Source organism: Fukomys damarensis, unplaced genomic scaffold (genome assembly GCF_012274545.1).
Source record: "Fukomys damarensis isolate Sample0158 unplaced genomic scaffold, DMR_v1.0_HiC HiC_scaffold_12, whole genome shotgun sequence".
NCBI classification, from domain to species: Eukaryota; Metazoa; Chordata; class Mammalia; order Rodentia; family Bathyergidae; genus Fukomys; species Fukomys damarensis.
The window spans coordinates 46901618-46918640 of record NW_022900924.1 but is presented as its reverse complement, the minus strand read 5'-3'; the positions used below and the strand labels follow the sequence as shown (position 1 = coordinate 46918640).

The following is a 17023-nucleotide window of genomic DNA, read 5'->3' as shown; positions in this document are numbered from 1 at the left end:
AGTTGTTGAAGTGTTGAGTCGGTATTAGCAAGCATTTCATTGTTAAAGCCCATTTAGATTTCATACCAAAATTATTTTCCACTTTACTGAATTTCTTCACGTTGCTTCAATAAATTACTTTCTGTATATGGAAACCCCCATAAGAGCTGGCTTCCATGATGTGTTATTTCTTTAGCAGACTCAGAACGCCATCTGTGGTAGTGGCTTCAGTATTTAGTGCTCTGTTTCAAATTGAGCTCCTGAGTTAAAGTTGCAAAAAGTTAGAGAGGAAACAGACTGCAAAATCCTCTAGTTCAAGTTCCCTGACCAAAAAAAATGTCTCTGTGGTTTGTATTCAGCTGTCACTTTTTACTGCCCATTTCAGAATAGTCAGCAGCATAAACCTCCAAATCTTCAGATACTTTCTAATGTAGGAATTTCTAGGAGTTCAAATGAAAAGATAGAGTGTACGAAACCCTGACCATCATTCACAAGGCCTTTAGGCAAATCTCATTTTCTCAATCTCTTATCCTAAGAGCCCTGAGAGTCCCTGACATCAGCAATTCCATAGAACCATCATTCTTGGACACCTTGGAATTTACCTTTTTCCTTAGGATTTTAGAGCACGAAAACACTTTGTAAAGGAGCAGAGGGGAAATGAGTCAACATCCATGCTGAGATGGGGGTAGGGGGTTTACTTTTATCTATAAATTTATTTTTAATGGACATGATATTAACATGTAGGAAAGGGTTATTTTTAACCAGGTAAAGATACCCTTAGTTTAATTAGAAAAAAAGATGCTGATGTGCTCTGTTCTCAATTTAAAGGTACGATTTTGAAGATGGGTAAGAGAAGCTTGGGGAGGGGATTCAGCTCAGTGGTTCCACCGCCTGCCTCGCAAGTACAGGGTCCCGTTTGATCCTCAGTACCAGAAAAAAAAAGAAAAAAGAGAGAGAGAAGCCTCAGCTTAATGATGTTCTAGATTACTGACATCCAGGAAGGGCAGCAGTGTGTGCTAAACAATCCTCTCTTGTGCTGGGATCATTTATTCCCCTCACGCTACTACCTCCTACAGCTCATGAGGGTGCGTTTTACCTCAAAGGATAAAGAAAGAACAAGATGTACATATACATTTTTTTAAAACTATCATTTCTTTGGAGCAATACAAATCTGTTATCTAGAAATACCAAGTTTATTAACATATCCATACTGGAATCATAATAGGGAAATGAATAAAATAAGAAGAAATGTTATCACATGAAATGTGTTTTAACCTTTGGCCTACAAGACAGACTAAAGTTAGACAATACAAAAAAATGCACACAAGTACTGAGTCAACAGCAAAAGGTAGTGAAAAATATCAGCAATACCATCATATAATTATTTGTATATTAATTTAGAATTAGATCTACATAAATGGCATCAATTTGACACTGTCAAGCTAGATAATAAAAGGCCTTTCTTAAAGGTAAAGGAGATCATAAGGTACTGTATAAAGATAGAGACTCTCAATCAAAAATATTCTGTATCAACAATCCTGTTGACCTTAATTAATTGATTGTGTATTATCTTGTTCTTTTTAGTTTACAAAGCACAATTATGAGTGTTTATGCTAAAAGTATAACCTAAATACTCTACTTAGCACACAGGCGAACCTGGAAGATCCTGCCAGCTGGGAAAGTGTTTCCATTGCTGTAAAGGACAAAATCCTGTCGAAATGGGAAGAGCTGCTCCTGTGGAGTCTTTGATGTAAGTATGAAGGAAAACTCACCGAGTAGGCAGGCAGATAGGATCTATAGTGTACACAAAGAAAAGATGGCAGCTGAGGGGAATTGGAACAGAAATAGTCACATTTAGCTTGTGCTTCTTCACATTAACCTTGTATTTATGTGACGAAGGGTAGTTGGATTAAGAAAAGTAGATGTTAGGAAACTTATGCGAGATTTGGTTATTCAGCATACATAACACCCAGGAAAATCAGGATGGCTTAGTGTGCAAACACTGGACCAAGATTAAGGAAAAAAGTACATACTCACTTCTAAAACATGTGCTTCTGAGCAAGTTACTTTTTCACCTCAAGTTTGTTTCATCGTCCACAAAAATCTTCAGAGGATGGTTGTTAAAATTTACTTTATATAAAATTGTTGATAGCTAAGTATTTCCCAGGAAATGATTTTACAGGTAAGATCTCACCACTAGAACTTTGGTAATTCCCACCCCTTTGGATTTTGTCATGATTCTGATGGATTTTCTCCTGGGTAAGCTCAATGATTAATCTCCAATTAATTAATTTCAATTGCATAACCCGAGAAGGAAGAGTAAACTCCAGGTCCACAGAGCGTTACGACTTACATTTGCTGCTGTCAGGTATCCCCTACCATTCTTTATAAATCCAAAGATTCGTATGGTATTAAATACATAGAGTTTTCCCCTATAATTATTGATTTTTCATTTGTACTTCTTTCATCTACTTGCCCAAGTTCTTAAAGTCTGGTGAAATAGAAGCAATAAGGTTTACATTGCTATAAGTTACTTGAATTGTGTGATTCTTGTCTTCCTTCTTTGAAGTATGGCAATAAAATATGTGTATGTTCTACTTCGTTTTCCTGGGCTGGGCAGGTGAATGAGAACATTTGAGGGATGTAGACCATTTGTCTTTTGCTTCAGGTGTTCATTGAAATCTCTGTCACTGCCTCTGTGCCCCTTCTCTGGTTCTCTGAAAAACTCCAAACTATCTCTACATGAGCCTTTTATCCCTCACACAAACATCTTCCCTATCATAATATTTAGATATCTAAGCTTGAAGAGCAGGCCCTGAGTAATTTAAACTTTGAAATCTATGAACAAAACTTATTGTTTTCCTAGTATTATCAGAACAGAATACCACGGAGTGTGTAGCTTCTAACACTAGGAATGTATTCTCTCACAGTGTAGGAGGTTAGAATTCACACAGGCAATTCCTTCTGAGATCGTGAGTAGAGGTCTTTCCTGGCTCTTCCTAGCTTCCGGTACTCCTTCCGGTCATTGGTACTCCTTGGCGGGGAGCTGTGTTGCTCTAGTCCCTGTCTGACGTTACACGTCTACCTCCCTATGTCTCCGTCATCACACGATCGTCTCCTCCTTTTAGAAGCACACCACTCATGTCTCATTAAGGTCCCCTCTAATGACCTTATCATGTCTTCGTTTTATGCACAAATACCTTATCTCAAAATAAGGGTACATTCACAACTACTAGAGATTAGGACTTGAACAAATCTTTCCAGAGGATGACACTCAACTCATAATAAGAAACTTTATAAAGTATAATGTTAGCATGCATGTTTGTTAATATTTTTCATATGTATAAATAAAAACTGCTCAGAATAATGAGTAAAACAGTAAGCTATAATTCATTTTGTTTTGAATTGAATATAAGTACCTTTTTTTTGTTTTTTTTTTTTCTGGTCCCTGGAATCAGACTCGGGTCCTTGCTCTTGTAAGGCAGGCGGTGGAACCGCTGAGCTAAATCCCGGGCCCTTACCTTGTATTTTCTTGATAACAACATAGAATGAAGCTCCACATAAAAAAGTATCTGGCCCTAGTGATACAGATGACAATTTAGAAGAATGGGAGGGATCCTTCTGGAAATCACAATTAGTTTCCCATAAAATTGTATGCAAGTTGTTGGAGTCAGGAAGTGCTACACTACATTTGGTTTCCCAAATGACTTTATTCCATATTTAAAGTTTCTGTTCATATTGTTTTCAATGTCTTTAGAAATAAATTTGGCAGTTACTTATAAAAGGCACCTATGGAGCCACCTGAGAAGTAGATTACATGGAGTTTCATCCAAGTCTGGCCATCCCGACATCTCATTTTAAAAGACTATCTTCATGGAAGGATGTCTTGCCTCTTTAAACCCTGTTTTTCTCACGTGTTAAGGGAGGGATTTAGAAATAGATGATATAATAATTTTTAATAGCTCAAAATGATTTTAGTATATGTTGTATCTGTTCCACTTCACAGCCTTACATATATGATTTTAGTAACTCACTCTAAGATCATGTTTTACCACCATCTCCAAACACTCTTAAATCTTGAATTTTATTAATACAAGTATAATTTCATAAGGAGTAAATTTCAAATATTATCTTACACACCTATGCGTATGTGCAAAGATAAAGGCTCATTTTTCAAGGTTGTATAATAATGATAATCATCCTTAGGACCATGGCCTTGTTGAATAATTAAGAAATTTCATGTTATCTCATCATTTGGGTATTCCAGATCAGCATTTTGGAATTCTGATTCTTAGGCCAGGATTTCTTGGTAAGATACCACACCAAAAGTTTTTTGCTTGGTATTAGTGTTAACTGCATATTTATGTGTCTCAAATGTCTCTAAAATGTACTTATTTTTACAGATGCTATCTCTCATTTAGCCTGAAAAGTCCTTTATATGTATAAACACTCACCAACCCTTCTCCAATAGCAAGAGTTCATCACATTTGTTACACACTGAACCTATGCCTTACTTATGCCTAAAAGTTTTCACAGAAGGCTTTTGGCTTTTGTAAATTTTACTTAATAAACCAATTAAGCTGTATTTGTTATAATCCCTGTAGGGTTATCCACCAAGACAATGCTCTTGCAACTAAATTGTCTATTTGAAATATACTCAATCTGTCTAAAATGGCCACCGAAGCATTTTACTGCTGTGGACCAGCGAAATTTAAATGGGATTTGAATTCATCTAGCAACTTGAGAGACAGATGGCGTTAAAAAGATACAGATGTAAGAGTTCCCACTGATTCTTAATGTGCCCCCTTTTTGTTGTTTTAAGCATTTTCATCAGTCAATGAAATATTTGTTTTGTTAAAGTCCATGATTTGCATATCAAGTTGGAAGAAAAAACATAAGGCAGTATCTAAAAACTTGGAATATTATTGCCGTAAGAAGGAAATTTTCCAAAACAAACATTTTTAATTTCAGAAACACATGCATCTTTTATTACTCATTAATTCATTCACATACATTTATCCAATAAATAATTTTAAGCACCAACCGTCACAGGCATTATGATGCTCACTTGGAAATGAAAGGTACAAATAATTGAGTTATGATCCCTGCTCTTACCTCTTATAAAGAAGCTGAGCAATGAATGCAAAAATTGAACAAGATTAAAAAGTGAGAAATGCCATAAAAGATGATGCACTGGAAAATTGAGAATTTAGAGAAAATATTTGGCTAAATATCTGAAAAGAATAACATTTGTATTAGAACTTGAGTACTAGGATGTTTTTAATAGGTAGAGATGAAAAGGTAGGCATAGTGGTAATATTTGAGAACTTGCCATAAGGCTGTAACATCAAAAGGTGAAAGATGAGTATAGGATGGCTGTCTAAATTATGCTATTCTTCAGTTAGATCATTTCTGCAAAGGCAGAAAGAGTGGGGTACAAGTCCTTATGTGAAGGCTTTTATGGGGCTTCATCTCTGAAAAGTCCCAAAGATATGGTTCTCTATAGAAGAGAACTCTACAGAAGAAGAAATTGATATCATGGATGATCTGTCCTTAAGTATCCATCTGTTTCTCAAGAGGATAGGTGTCTCATCTGCTTAAAAGAAACAACCACAATATGTGGTGTTCTTGACCTGCTAATCTTCAAGCTAGTACATCAGTCTCTTCCCTGTACTTCTCAGACATCTTTTATACCCACAGGACATCTCATCTTCTCCCCAGGAGAGGTCCCAGGCGTACAGGGGACCACTCGAGCCCAGGTTCCCTTTTCAGTGGCATATATCCAACAATGCAAAGGACAGTGAAGCTGATTTTCAGAAGATCTTGGTAGGTTCACGGATGGACCTCCAGACTCTTGTGACCCAACTGCTAAATAGGACCTTTTCAGTGTCCCACAACTGGGATCTGTATGAGAATGAAAGGAGAAAGGCTGAGAGAATAGAACAGACCAAAATTATAGTTGTCACTACTGGCAATGCTTTGAGAACATCCCAGTTGTCCAAGGGAAAACCTAACGCCAATCAAGGCCTTCTTGAAAACTGGGACTGTATCAAGCCACTGCCTGGGCTTTGCTCCCTGAATCAGGAGGTCTCTGTGCCTAACTCACAGCACTGGAGCATTGACTGTCCCTCTCCAGAGAGAGGTAGGCCAGCCAAAATTCTCACTTCCCACTCCAATGGAGAGGACCAAAGAGACCCCTGTGATATCCCAGTTCACAGACATCCCCACCTCTTGCAAAACAAATAAAAAAACCTTGCAGGTGATGGTGGACATCATTGGCAAACAATTCGATTACTTTGTTTAAGCTTCCTTCTCTAAAAGAACCTCCTCTAGATCTATAGCCATAATTGGGGTCCTAGTCAGAGCTTCTGTACTCCTACTTTGACAGGTCAATGTGAAGGTCGAATGTTCAACCATGAGCATTTGGCCTATTGCCTCATTAGGAAGAGATTTTCTAGTAAAATTAGAGGCAGTCTACCTTCCCAAGCAGGTTACTGTCATTCATTGCAAGGGACACAAAAGAGTCATATCTAAAATCTCTTTGGGAAATCAAAAGGCTGATAGAAAGGCAAAAGGTGCAGCTTTACCAGCCCTGCGGACCCCAGCCTTACTCCCAGTTCCTGAGGAAGCATTAAAGCAAGTCCAGAAAATAAACTATTCCTTCTTGCAGGGATGCAGTGGAAAACTATAAAGACCCTACATGGGAAATGGTCACTTGGATTTTCACAGGACCAGTGACCAAGTCTGTGCGTTTGCCCTCTCTTAACAATAGCTCAGAGCACCTCCTTTGTTAGAATCTGAACAGAGGGTAAAACTACCCAAAAGAAAAAAGCTACTCCTATGAGCCTCTGGAAGACCTGAGACTCCTCTTCAAAAAATAATAGTCCAGTTCTGCTCTGAGCACAGATAACTTCGGTCATTAATAACCCCTAGTTTTCCACAGCTTAAATGAACACCTGTATTGAAACTTCTATTTTTAAGTAGATCCAAAAGGTGAATAATCTTGCTGCAGGTACAGTTCTTAGGCTCCTAGTGACTTATTTAATATCTCTCTATGCCATACTTTTTCCTTCACAAGATGCACAGAAATCAGTCCTACTCTTTCTCATATGGGGGTTCTGTATCCCCAACCTAATATTGTTTTTTAGAAGAACCTGTTTCCTCCAGACTTCCCGCTTTCCACAAAGTAGAAAGGAAGTCCCGCAAAAGGACATAGTCTTCAGTTTAACTCCTGACAAATCCATCAAACTTTCTCCCGTTGAATAAGCACCTCAAGTTCTTCCTGTATAAACACTAACTCCTCTTTTATTATCTTTTGATAGGTTTTCACTTTTTTTAACCCAGCCAGTGAACCACAACATCCCAAACTAGTTGGAGAGCACATATTCACCAGTAGGTAAGGCCTACAGAACCTTTCATTGGGAAATAGCTGTATAAAGATAGAGACCGCCATACCTTCAGCACCCTATAGAGCATTATGGATATTGACGTCTCTTAGTAGGAAATTAGGCAGGAGATTAGGACATGGCATACTGGCTGGATGAATAGGCACGAGCCCAAACTCTTCATCTGGGACCACCTGGAAAAATGCTACCTTCAATTCTTTTTTTGAGAACTCAAGCAAGTTCTGATGTCAGCCTGAGGATTGGGAGATAAAGAAGACATAAACCTCTTCAGTGGCTTGCTCTCACTCTGCAGAGTGGACTGCTTTTCCCACCTTTAATGGGTCCATACTCACTCTGCAGAGCATATTTCCTTTCCTACCTTGAATATCTGCAATTAATGTAAAACCTTGCTACTCTTTTCACTTGTCTTGAAATTCTTTGTTCGAGGCAGCAGAACCTAGAAAGCATGTCTAGAAGGAGCAACCCAGAACCTCAAAACCTAGGAGCAGTCGTAGTGATTTAAAAAAAAAATAGAGGCTGTGGAGAAGAGATATCAGAAGCCCAAAAGGACAGGGTGTTTAAGGATTTAAATGTGAAGAATAATAAACTGAAAAACATAAGTAATAAAAAGAATGAAGACAGAAAAGCAACTTGATTAACTTAATTGTATATCAGTGCACTTTGTAGAGGAAGTTGAACAGAAATCGCCAATCACAGACAGGAATATTAAGGAAAAATATATAGATATATTGAAACATGACATATTACTTGATTTCCAAAGTCTTTTCTAATAATTTGCTGAAAAACAAAAACAAACAAAAATGAGAAAGGAAAATGCAATTGATGTGCCCTGAACACAAAATAAGGTCTTGAAGGAAGGAAGGGTGTGAACATTTGTAAGGAATAAGGTTTTGTCATACATTTATTTCTCAGACTATTAGACACATGAGCATATCAATATGCCCAGGGGTCAGGAGAGAATAGAAATTCATGGAAAATAATAGGAGGGAAAAACAGAAGGCAAAAATGTCTTGAAGTAAAAGTGTGGCCCTTCTCTCTAGATTGGGAAAAAAGCTTAGTAGGTTGAAAGAAAATCTGAGGTGAATATAATGAGAAGTAATTAGGACAGTTTCATTTGCTTTCAGTTTTCACTAAATAGAAGTGAGAATCGTCTCTATAAAAACGCAGAGTAGCAGTAAGACACTTAAGTAAGAAAAGTAGAATAAACTTTTCCATGAACTAGAGAATAAAATGGGAAGGAAAAAAAAACAGGAGGAAAGTAGTTATGTAAGAAGCACTTTAGTTATTTAGCTAGTGAATAAGCATCAAGATACAGAGGAGAAGGTGGGGTTGAGGTAGGTAGCCCACAGTGAGGGAGCAAAATACAAGGTAGGCAGTGGGACTGGAGCTCACCTTGAACTCACCTTGACCTGGAAAGGAGCACCTCAGGGGAAATGGAATGTGACTGCTCCCTACATCCAAGGTTGAGTTTCAAGGAACTTAAAAATGCAGATAATCTAGTTTTCTTTTAAAATGTGGCTTTCTTTAAGCTCTGGACAGGAACTACTTTAGAGAACATGAGTATCCATTGGTCACTTTAAACCCACAGAATCTTCTGTGATAGGTGACCATTGGGCAACTGAGCAAATTCCAGTGCTCTTCTCATCTATTGAAGACCTAGATGAAGAGAGTATCCTGGAACCCCACTTCCTGGGACTCTTCCCAGATTCCAGGAGCTATTTTTCTTCTTATACTTCCAATAAATACTCCCCTAACTTCCTTCTTTTTGTAGACTTCTTGAGACAACAGGCTCAGTTTGTATGCCGATAGCTTTTGTGTTTGTACTATATTGTGTTGAATTTGCATTGATCCTAATTGACAGTTTTATAAGTCTTCTTCTGCTTTTAATTATGAATTGGGACATTTGTGATTTGGGGATTTGTCATCTTCTATCAACATTTTAGATCCTACTTCTGTGCTCTATTTTTTTCCACTCAGCACTTTCTTAACATTACAGTTGACCTCATCATTATTCTTATTATCTGTTGTATTCTTCCCTGGAAGATTCCAAAGATATATTTGTATCTCATGTGCCTAGAAAAATGACCACTCAGAATACGCAAATATTTGTACAGCCATACTAACATTTTTTTTGCTTGAATGTAAATCCTTTTTGTTTTAAAAAATGTAAGCACAATTTCAAATCCGTGATGATGCCCTGTTGTTGCAGCATTACATACTACATACTACCCCCTCCTTCACCACACCAGTGATCTTAACAGGACTCTTATTAACAGTTAGTGCAGTTTTAATTATTAGGTTGAGCCTATAGGAAAAAAACTAACGATTTTACTTTAAAATAACAGCAAAACATTTTTGCATACAAACCACCACAATAACCTATGTTGTGAGGGGAATTTAGGACAATATGAAGGGAAGATATTTTATCACAACTTTCACACAGTGACTCCTTTAGCAAATCCACTAAACCCCTCTTCTATGCCAATAGCCAGTTTTAAAACTAAATGAAATAAACAAAGATCTGCCTCTCACCTTAGAAGAACTTGCATTGCAAAAGGTGAGGGGGGAATTGTCTGAGTATAAAATCCAATAAAAACGATACGAAGAGATTAAGCTATACGGGGAAAATCAATAAAAACAGCAAATTTGAAAATTAAACATCAAGGTTAACTATCGTAGGAAATTCCTCTACTGACTAGGAATATATTTAGTTTTATTATCGAATGCAAGAAGCAGAGATTGGGCAAAGAAAGGTCAGTCATCCCGGAAATGAGATTTCTGGGCAAAGTACAAATGGGAAGCTTAGAACAGGTACATTATTATTAGTCCCTGGGCAATTTCAGTGCATGCTCTGACGGGAGCTGCCTCTTTCTCTTCTGGAAGGACCTCATCTTCTCTAAGCTGAAGCCATTCTGAGTTCACTCCTACTGCTGTTACCTAAATGCTAATTACTATAATTATAATTGATAATATAACAATATTAGTAACAGTAATATAATAAAAATAAACATGACCAAAAACATCTCTGTTTTCTTTTACTTGGAAAGACAGTGAGTGATACTATCAGTATTAATAATCCCCTGTTTTCATACTGTGCTCTATAGTTTGTTTTTTGTGATACTCCATTACCACCATGACTATTAGATTTTCTTTTTTGTTTGTTCAAGTACATAAGAATTTTCACCAGTCTGATATCTATTTTAGCATTTACTTATTTTCCTATTTATACATATGGTATATGTGTAGAGTTTTTCTAAATTTAACTACCAACCAATTTACCTATTTAAATATCTAAAATATAAATATAATAAACTAAATTATTTTGCAAATGCTTAACTTGTCTTTAAATCATTTTTGCAAATGTTTAATTTGTCTTTATTTTAGCTACTTATGTAGAGAATCTCTGAAATCTTAAGGTCACCTAAGTATGATTTCAGTTTACAAAGAGAAAATAATTGTGTAAAATGGTAATTTACTGAAAACCATTTAACTATGGAAAAATAAAGTTTAGCAAACAATAAAATGCATTAATAATTTTTGGTGTAGCCCTGCTCTTTGTTTAACAGAACTCACCTATAAAATCAAGTATAAGCCTGGTGTCGTGGTGCACACCTGTAATCCCAGCACTCGGGAGGCTGAGGCAGGATGATCGCTGTGAGTTCAAGACCAGCCTGGACTACATAGTGAGTTCCAGGTCAGTCTCAACTACATAGTGAGACCCTGCCTCAAAAAACCAAAAAAAAAAAAATCAAGTGCAAATTTAATAGTATGGAAAATATTTCATTTAAATGATCTAAGCTATTTGGGATTTTTTTTTTTTTTTTGCCAAAATTTCTTCTCCTCCTCATGAATTCTTTCTGGAGCACTGCAAGCTAACACAGACCCACTCTGTAATTTTGCAAGCAAAACTGGTTGCAGTATTTCTCAGAGAAAGCCCTCATTTCTATCTGAAGAACAGTACATTTCAAAACAAGGTAATATGCAAAATAGTCATCTGTTTACTGTACCTTCTTCACCTTTCTCTTTACACTTGAATGGATTTCAAGAGGCCCTGGAAACATGTTCTCCTCAGTGACAAGGATTCAAACATATTTTAAAAGAGCAATAGATATTCATTGCTCAGAATCCGAATCATTTAACCTTTACAGGATGAATGCAATCCCCCTTCCACCTTGCTCTTTACAACTTATAAAATGCTGAAATGGCATCGTATTTTGTCACAATGTATATAAAGTGGAAGTGTCTCGAAAGATGTATGAATAAGAGATAGATATGAAATGAAAATATGTTAACAGGACTACCTAGATCAATCGGTAAGCACATGAAACTAAAATGCTACGACTGGCAGCAAACATGAGGCAAAATGTAGGTTATAACTTGATCCTTAGCCACAGACCACAATTTAACTTTACACGAACATCTAAAAAAACTTTCTTTTTCTGTATGTCCTATACAAGTAAAAAAAAATACAATTTCATTAAGTTTTGGGACAATGAGTATAAATGACCTTAAAATCGGGGATCCATTTTCCAGCTTTGACTCCGTCAACTAATAGGGCAGAAGGGCAAAATCATTCATTCCCTTATGCATTCTATCCTGCAATTATGCTTTTGTGAAATATTTATTTGCATGTACTATGTGTCGGGGATTGTACTAGGGACTGGTGATACAGTAGAAAACACATACCGTCTCCATTACGGGCAAGGGATTTTCCTATAGCTTTAGTTAAGATGTTTAGATTTTATTTAGATTTTTCAATAATAAGACATTATTGAAATTTTCCACAGAAGAGTAACTTAATATGGTTTATATATATTTTGTAAAGGTAGTAATCCAATTATTCTATATATGACAGATATAAGAGTAGAAGCAATCCCTAAACCACTTTCAAAAACCATTACTTCACGGGACTGTGCCAAGAATATTAGGAAGTGATTATTCCAGCTCTTGCTACGTGGAAGGAACAGAAACTGGCTGAGAAAGAGTGCCTGGTGTATGGATACATGTTGAAAAGGGACAAAGCCAAAACTAGAGGACAGTTTATTGGCTCTTCCACTACAGTATAGGCTCATTTCAGTATTATAGTCATGCGTTAAGCGATCATGCACATTTGGTGCTGTGTTATCATTGAGCTCACAAATGTATAAGAATCGTCCTGAGTTTCATCTTAGAGGAATACCATGATATGGTTTGTTTAGAGGCTCAAGGGACACCGTTTTCCAGTAGGTGGACTCATTTTGGAAATGTTCCACTGTGCTCTTCAGAGTGACGTTTTTGTTTTTATTTTCTCATTTTTAAGATGTAAAAAGCAATCGAGTACTGTGAGACTGATTTCATCAGTATGAAATCAAAAGAATTTTAGATCTATCTATGTAAGTTTCTTGGTTCCTCATGGAAAACCTTTTATACAGCTAAGTTCGGAAGTCTCCGGTGTTTCTGATGGTCTTGGCTATATGTATTCATAAAAGCATCAAATAAATGATAATCCCTGCACTAAAAATTCAGACTCCAAAACTAACTGCACAGTGAGGATTGAATTCCAGCATTGCGGAATCCTTCATGACTGTTTTTTAATGGATGGGATCAATGTTGATTCCTGCATAGGACACTTTTGAAGATTTCATATATTCAAGGAGAGCTTCCAAAGACCCCAGTGTAGAAGCCTGGACACAGAACATCTAGTGCCTATTCCAATGCATGAATCAATTCATCTTAAAGAACAAGAATTTCATCTTCTTTATAAGCCACCAGGAAGAGTAAACTGGCCAACATTTTCTCTAGATGTTTACAAGAATATTTACTCCCTGAGCTGCCTGTAGTTCTTTATGGTTTTCCTACTGGTTCTTCACAGGTAATCCCTTCATAGGAGGAGCTTACAGGAGGCCTTGGATATGAGTGACGACAAGCCCTCTACTCCAGGAACACTGATTGTGTCATTTTCCTTCAAATGCCCATTGATCAGTGTGACATCTATAGTGGTGACCATTCCTGGGTAACCTCTATTACCTGTGCTCTCTACTCCTCAAAGTGTGTGAGTAATTCATCTGACTTAAGTTGAAAAGAGGGTAGATCTTCCTATGCCATTCCCAATGTGTTCAGAAGACAAAAATGTTGGGTCTTTGTTCTCATAAAACAAAGCATCATTCAAATCCTGCTGTGCAATTTCTATAATAATGGCCTTTGCTTGCTCCTCAAATCCAGCCTTTGTGTTATTTTGTTGTTGTTGTTGTTGTTTCTTTAAAGTTACAACTGCATCAGGATTAGGACTCTTTTTCTAATCATATAACCTATCAATTTTATTGAGTGAAACAAAGAAGGAACATTTTTTAGATTTAAGAATGTTGAGAGATTCGATTGTCTGGGGCTCCTCTAAACCACGCAATATCACAAAGAAAGAATTAAGGACAAAAATAATATGATTCTCTCAATAGATGCAGAAGAAGCATTTGACAAAATTCAACACCCATTCGTGATAAAACCCTACAGAAAGTTGGAACAGAGGGTCTTTATCTCAACTTGATAGAGGCTGTCCATGAAAAGCCAGCAGCCAACATCATACTAAATAGTCAAAAACTGAAAACCTTCCTGCTAAAATCAGGAATGAGACAAGGATGTCCACTAACATCACCCCTGTTCAATACAGTTTTGGAAACATTAGCCACAGCAGTTAGAAAGAGAAAGAAATAAAAGCAATAAAGATGGGAAAGGAAGAAGTGAAACTGTCCTTATTTTCTAATGATATGATTACTCTACATAGAAGACCCAAATCATTCTGGCAAAAAACTTCTAGACTTGATTTCCAGATTCATTAATGTAGCTGGATACAAGGTAAATACTCAAAAATCAATTGCCTTCTTGTACATAAATAACAGTCTCACTGAGAGTCAAATTACGGAAACAGTTCCTTTCACGATAGCATCCAAGGCAATGAAATATCTAGGAATCAATCTAATTAAGGAGACAAAATAACTCTACACTGGAAACTACATTGCTCTGAAAAAAGAGACTAAAGAGGATATAAAAAAAAATGGAAAAACATCCCTTGTTTCTGGGTAGGAAGAATCAATGTAGTGAAAATGGCTATAATTTCAAAACTGCTACACAAATTAAACACAATCCATATTGAAATCCCTACAGTATATTTCACAGAATTAAAGAAAACAATCCAAAATTTATTTGGAATCAGAAGAGACCTAGAATAGCAAAAGCAATTTTTGGCAAGAGAGAAATAGCAGAAGGTATCACAATCCCCAGTTTGAAACTACTCCTGACATACTCAGCTACCTCATCTATCACAAAGTAGCCAACCATCCTCATTGGAGGGAAGATAGTCTCTTTAATAAATGGTGTCGGAAAAAATGCATTTCAACTTGTCAAAGATTAAAACTAGACCAGTATCTTTCACCATGCAATAACTAAAGTCCAAGAGGATTAAAGGTGCAAATATTTATACAGAAACACTAAACTTGAAGGCAGATAAATTAGTAGAACTCTTGAAGATATCAACATAGGAAAAGACTTTATGAACAAATTTTCAGCAGCCCAGGAATGAGTACAAAGAATCGATAACAGGGATTTTATCTTTTTAAAAAACTTCTGCTCTGCCAAAGAAATGACAAGCAGAGTGAAGAGAAAATTCACAATGTGAGAAAAAAAAATTTACCAGCTGTACCTCAGACAAAGGTCTACTATCCAGAATATATAAAGAACTAAAGAAAAAAAAATCAGACTCCCCAACCATAAAGACCCAAATCAAAAATGGGCGTCTGAAGTGGATAGACGTTTCTCAGACAAATAAGTAAAAGCAGCAAATAAACATGAAAAAATGTTCAACATCACTGGTCATTTGAGAGATGCAGATGGAAACAATGCTGACATCCCATCTTACCCCAGTAAGAATGGTTGCTATCAAGAAATCCACCAATAAAAATTGCTAATGGGGCCGTGGGGAGATAGGAACACTTCATTGTTCAGATCAGTACAACCACTGTGGAAATCAATATGGAGATACCTCAAAAAACTAGGATTAGAAGTCCCATTTGACCTAGCTATTCCTCTGCTAGGTATCTTACACAAAGAAATAAAAGAATCATACCACAGTGATATATGCTCAACCATGTTTATAATGGCACAGTTTATAATAGCTAAAATTTGGAAATAGCCTAATTGCCCATCAACTGAAGACTGGATAAAGAAGATGTGTTTTTTTGTTTGTTTGTTTGTTTGTTATAAAATGGAATACTACTCAGCCATGGAAAATGAGAAACTAGAGATATGTATAAATAAATGGACACACTTTGAAGCCATACTCTTAAATGAAATTAATAAGTTACACATCTGTAAATACTGAATAGTTTCTCTGGTGTGAAAAAGGAAAAGTGTAAATAAGGATTAAAATGTAGAACCGATATTGTGTAATAGGAAGAAAACCCCAAAAGAGTAGAGGAAGTGGGAAGAGTATGGGAAAGGTAAAAAGGGGAAAAGAAAAGGTTTGTGAAAAGGAAAAGCATAGAAACAATATCTTTGTAAACAGTAAAGCACAGAGGGGCTAAGGGCAGGGCTGGGGAATGGAGAAAACTAAGAACCTGATAGGTCCTGCATAAATGCAAGATCCCAAGGATGAATGTGACTGTGTTGTATACTTCATATGCACCAATACATTTAATAAATATAAAAAAGAGAGCTTCCTCTGCCTCTCCGATTACTAAAAGATTACCAATAATCTGCATTCATGGAATTTGTACCAGAACTTTCAATCATTTTAGTCTGCTCATTGACAGCTTCAAGGGGAGCCCTGGAGGCCCCAGTTTGTGTGATTGCACCCGCTTCACTACCTTGGACCGTGTGTGATGAAGCTTCTTGAGAATATTTGCCCTCCTTGTGTTCACGTGCCCAAGTAGATAGTTAGTAGGGGCCGTTAGCTTTTCTGATTTTACATTTTTGCTACGTTCAAGTCACCGTTTCTCAATTCTCTACTTCACTTCGCAAGTCTATTCTTTACTGTGATCATCATCAGAGTCGCAGTCAGAGTCTGAGCTTGTTTCTTTGCTTTGCACCTGTTTTCCCTGCGTCTTTCTCGTCTGGCATCTTCTCGTCTTTGTCATCACCTTCACTGGGTTCACTTTCTCCTTCCTCTTCATCACTCTCCTCTTCTTCATCTTCCTCTCCCTCTGCTGCTGCCAGGTCTTCTTTCCCTTCCCCATGAACTGTTTCCTTCCTGTTCCTCTCTTCTCATCACGGGACATTCCTTTGTCATCGCCCTTGGTGCCATCCTCACTTTTGCCTTCTTTTCCTGGTTCAGTCAGAGGTAGTGTTTTTTCTCTTTCTGGTCCACCTTGTCCTACAACTTCCACAGCAGCACTTAATTCCACTGCTTCAGACACTACTTTTTTCTAGTTGTTGGGGTGATGTTTATATCTTTTTTTTTCCTTGTAAATTGGCCTTTTGTCTTTTGATACCGTCAACCCTCAGCTTGTAGAAATTTAAGTGTAGCTTCAGCTCTGGTGATGGCTTCTCTCTGGGAATCAGTTAAAAGCTTCCCTTCTTTTTTCTTTGTTTTTGGTTTTTTGAGACAGGGTCTCTCTATGTAGTTGAGGCTGACCTGGAACTCACTATGTAGCCCAAGCTGCTCGAACTCA

At 37.0% G+C, this 17023-nt stretch overlaps 1 pseudogene; it reads right to left on the bottom strand.

Annotated features, from left to right (window-relative positions):
* Window positions 1-12886: 12886 nt before the first annotated feature.
* LOC104862492 overlaps window positions 12887-17023 on the bottom strand; it is a 7619-nt pseudogene continuing 3482 nt past the window's right edge.